This window comes from Hipposideros armiger, unplaced genomic scaffold (assembly GCF_001890085.2).
Source record: "Hipposideros armiger isolate ML-2016 unplaced genomic scaffold, ASM189008v1 scaffold_21, whole genome shotgun sequence".
NCBI lineage: Eukaryota > Metazoa > Chordata > Mammalia > Chiroptera > Hipposideridae > Hipposideros > Hipposideros armiger.
Genome location: NW_017731371.1, coordinates 6447420 through 6452396, shown reverse-complemented (window position 1 = coordinate 6452396; position 4977 = coordinate 6447420). Strand labels below are relative to the sequence as shown.

The 4977-nt window shown below is 37.6% G+C and overlaps 1 pseudogene; it reads right to left on the bottom strand.

The window, feature by feature from the left end:
• Positions 1-3828: 3828 nt before the first annotated feature.
• On the bottom strand, positions 3829-4712 carry LOC109379039 (protein limb expression 1 homolog pseudogene; annotated as a pseudogene).
• Positions 4713-4977: the final 265 nt, after the last annotated feature.

Below are 4977 nucleotides of genomic sequence, written 5' to 3'. Positions count from 1 at the left end.
ATAAAAACTTTGGGGAAAAAAAGAGAAAGTCTAGGCAAAAGTTCTTAGACTTGACACCAAATGCATTATCCATAAGAGGAAAAAATTTTTAATTTGACTTAATCAAAATTTAATACTTTCCCTCTTTTTGTTTCCTCAATCCCCATAATTCTCACCTTTCCTCACTTTTTAGAAATGATTTTAGTGTTCAGTATGTATGTTCAGTGGTGTGTACATTAAATAGGTTCTATTTAGATCATCTTCCTCTCTAGCTATTTCTGCCACTTATCCCTCTTTAGCCTGCCTTCCAAGACATTGTTCATTTCACTAGGTTATAACTCATTAGTACTTCCCTCTTCTCCCACCAATCACATAGACCTTCAAACTAGTACCTTTCTCTTTGTCTAATAAACCAACTTTTCCACCCTCTCATTTGATTTTTATTTTCTAACTATAGGATTTGTTATCTATTTCTCCTTGTGATTAAAGAATCATTCTCATACACTGAGCTTTCATCCCCCTTTCTTTGGATTTTCCTATTTATTTGCAGCATTTTAAAAAATTACACAAGTAATATGTGAATAATAATTGCTATGCATGATTGAAAGAATATAGAATTTTTCTGAGAAAAATATGATATTCTCAATTTTCTCACCTTCAATCCCATTCTCCTCCTCAGAGGTAACAATGTTAACATTTGTCATGCGTTCTTCCACCTTGTCCTCTTTCTATGCATTTACATATATATTTTCAAATAAACAAATGTCTTTTACATTCCATAAACAACATTACACTAATTGTAGTATTCTGCAACTCCTTTTTCCTGTATAAGTTTGGGGACATTTTCATATCAATGCCTATAGGTCTACAGCTCTCTCTTTTAAACTATGTTATTATTCAAAGTATGGCACTACTGTGATTTACTTAACTCCTTATTGTTGGACAATTACAGTGTTTCTTATTTTTATCATTAAAAGTACGCTTACACTTTTGCACAAATGAGTAATTACTTCTTTAAGCTACATCCCCAGAAGTGGAATTGTTGGATGTAAGGATGTCTGCATTCTAAGTTTTAAGGTTTTAAGAAATGGCAATCAATTGCCTTCCAAAAGGCAACCAACAGAATATAAAATACCTTACAAGCAATGTTCTTTTTTTTTTTTTTTAGAGGAACAACAACTTTATTAAATCTGTGATTTTCTGGTTGTTTCACACAAGTTTATGACTAGTTTGCTTTAAGTTTTGTGTTTTTTTTTCATAATAATCTGTGTATTTGGCTCTTGTGAAAATTAAACTTATCTCTTGTCTAAATACAGTGAAATTCTGTATTTAAGGATGATGAAGTTAATGTTAGAAATAGGTTCCAGGGGCTATGTCTGAGCTAAGTTGGGTCCCTGCTGAAAAGTTTAAGAGACTGTAAGCCTGTGCCCAAAATTAAGAGTTCTACACTGGGGGTTCTTGGACAGAGCAATCCATGGAATTTGGGGAGGTTTATATACTCTCTGAAACTGTCTGTGTAATTTTAAATGCATATGCTTAGTTCTATTTTCCTAGGAGAAGGCCCACAGCTTTTATCAGATTCCCAAAGGGTTTATAACCACAAAAGATTAGGATTCAGAGATCCATATATTAAATCAGAGAATTCTTCACTCTAGGCCCCTTCAACACAGTGCTACTAAGAACAAGATATAGAAAAGGAAAAATAATAATATTCAACATTGCTCCTCATCCCTGCTCTTCTTTGGGCCAGGACTGTGGATGTTGATGTGAGGTACTGACAGCTGTTGTGTCTTAGCTCTAATTGGTTTGCTATAAATGAGCAAGCATCCAAAGAGTCAGCAGTGGCGAAGATTCTGACTTTTGTTTCTTTTGCTATAGCTTCCATGCCATTCCAGGAAGTGTGGGCAGGTTGGACCAGCAGGGAAAACTGAGAGTGGCTAGAGGAGAGCTTGTATTTACCATTTACAGAGTGGGTGCAGTGTTCTAATTGTAGGGCAGAGAGTCACTTTGGTATTTTCCCAGCTGATTCCTCTTCCAGAATCTAATCAGAGGGTGTGAGCCTGAGGTGGTCCTCGTCAAAGGCTGCAAATGCCGTAAAGGGGGACATACTTTAAGTTCTACTCAAACATGGGAAATTTTGGCTTTTTTCAAATGATGAAGAGTAATGACTTCAGAAAAAAGTCATTTTAAATAGAAAGCCCCCTCAAAATTTACCCAACTTACAATTATTAATTCTAATTGCTTTTTGGGAATATAAGGGAAGAAAGTTTTCTTCTAGGTGACATTCAGCCTCATTATGGGAGGAATGTGATTTTTGTTAAAACAATATTTTAAAATAAAATTTATCTACTATTATATAGTATTACCTTTTCAAAACATTAGAGTAGGGCAGATATGGAGCTTAATTTTCCCCTGGTGTGAGAAATGTAATAGGTGAAGTTAATTTTTTATTATCAAGCCTAATTCCGAAATATATATGATCAGTACACAGTAGTTTTCATGGGACTTTAAGGAGAGAAAACTGCTTTTGTACATATTTAGATTTAAGGCTAAAGTATTATATTTTTGTAAACTTTAATGTAATTATAACAGTTTTGGCTTTCAGGGAAGTTAGTTTTCATTCGCCTAAACAATAAGAAAAAAAATAAAAAAAATTGTTTCCTTTAATTTGAGTCTTTGGACAAAATGCAGGATACTCATTTTCATGTTATGGGTATGGAAATACCTACACGCGTTCAAAATTGTTTACTGCTGCCATTCTTAAATCTGAGTGACCAGGAATCCTTTAAACATTAGTTTGTATTTGCTCTTGGTTTTCTAATCAGTTGTTTGACCCAAGCTATTTTCAAAGAGCAATGACAATGTCTTATGCTTCTTTAAAGAAGATTCCAGTAATTTAAATTTAAAAAGTATAGATTGGAGCTACTGGTAGCTTATGTTCTTGAATAACAACAAAGACAGCTAAGGATTTCTTCTCATTGAGAAGCCAATCAAACGCAAACACTGTTAAATGCCAATGATTTTTCAAAATGTTTTAACCTTTGAAATACCAGTAACTTTCTCCATTAGAGATATATGACTGAGGTGGCAAAAATAAAAACAAATCAATTTAAGTTATCTATTTGCAAATTACAAATGAACATGATTGACTACAGGACTCATAAAAATTGGACATTAATTCTTCTTGAGGAATATGAGGGTTCTATTGTAGTGACATTTATGCCCATATGGGAGAGTGTGGATTTTTAAAAATTATTATGACAATTGCATTGTAAGCCTCATTAAATTTTTTCTGGTATCTTTATACTATCACCACTTCGAGATCTTGGATAGTGAAATGTCCAGATAAAATCCCCACTATAGTTCTGGATTACAGCTACTAGAGTGTAAGCTATCTTTCATCTTACAAACTTTAGGAAGTAACTCTGACTCTTGGATACTTAAAAAAAAACAATTCATATTGTTTAATCCCATGTATTCTTGAAAATTGCTATCATGCTACCTCTACCAATCATGGCTGATGCTCTCTTGAGGGATGCTACAAGGACCCATTCTTTGAAACAACATATGTAATCTAGCAAGGCACATGTCAACCGGGCTTTTGGTTGGAGCCGGGGCTGGAAAATATTTTTCAAACCATCCTGTCTCCATCCTTTCGTTCTGAAGTGGAACTATATACAGAGCATGATGGGAAAAGGGCGATTGGACCCGTTAAGGGTCCTACTACTCTCAGATTCTGTGAATGGAATGGGAGGGGAGAATTAGTACAGCCTTCAGGTATTAGCTATCTAGGTGCTAAAGCCTCCAATGACCTGCTTTATGAGCTTCCTAATCTTAGAGTCTGGCCTCTGCCATCTTTGGGGGTTGGAGGAACCTGGCCTTGCTAGTGATAGCCACAAAGGGCTGTGAGGCTCAGCTGGTCATCGCTGGGTGAGGAGGTGTCAGGATCGCTGTAGATCTGAGTCAGGGCTAAACTCAGAATTTCCTTCTTTTCTTTGTAAAATCGTAGTTCTTGTCCTGCTTTTCTGGCTTCCTCCAGCTCCCTCAGGGCCATTCGTAGCTCTTGAGAGAGAATTCCCAGTGACTCCCTCTCCTTCATGATCCAGTCCAGGGCCATGTGGCTGCGCATCTTCTCATCCAGGGAATACTGGGAATAGTAGGAGATGACTGTCGGGAACACTTCGTTTCACGAAGAGCTTTTAGGCTTCCATTCCAGTGTAAGAGTTGGAAAATGGTCATCAGCTCCTGGAATTCCAGCATGGTCTTCCCCATGTTTGACTCCAACATGTAGTGATAGGCTCCCACGCTGGTGCTGGGGTCGTCCGCGTCATCCAAAGTGCCGCTGGTGGAGGCAACTGCTTCCTGCACACTCTCCATAATTAATTCCTTGGTGATCCTGCGAGAGGGCAGCTCGTTGAAGAGGGAGTTGATTAGGGCCACTTTGGTGGCATCCCATCTGGCCTCCGTTCTATTTAAGCAGCACTGAAAGTTGCCAAAACAGCTTCCCCCAGGGAGGGTCACATAGCTCACAAAAGGCGGTCCAGGAGATGGCAGCGACTCATAGATCACCACACCTTCACTTGGGAACGCAGCCTTCTGTTGCTGCTTGCTTTCCCAAAATTCCTGTAACATTGACACAACATTCAAATCTTTGAAGACTAGAGCCGGGTCTCTGTGAGGCAAGACTTGGGCAATGATGTGTCTGAGGGATTCCAAGGTTCTGTCCATCTTGGGTCTGCCTGTGGGAGCCGGCTGCACAGCGTCCTCATGCCTGAATTCTTGCAGTCCTGGACTGAATTTGTACAAGCAATGTTCTGATGCAGTAAAAGAATCTCTAATATGTTAACATTTCCTTGACTGTCAGTGAAGCTAAGAAGATATTTTTGGTACATTTTGTGGCTAATGTTTATTGAGTTTTCCTTTAATAACATTACAGTTTTGTTTGGTCACAGTTTACATATATGTAGTTCAAGTTTATCTTTATGTATGCTGTGAACT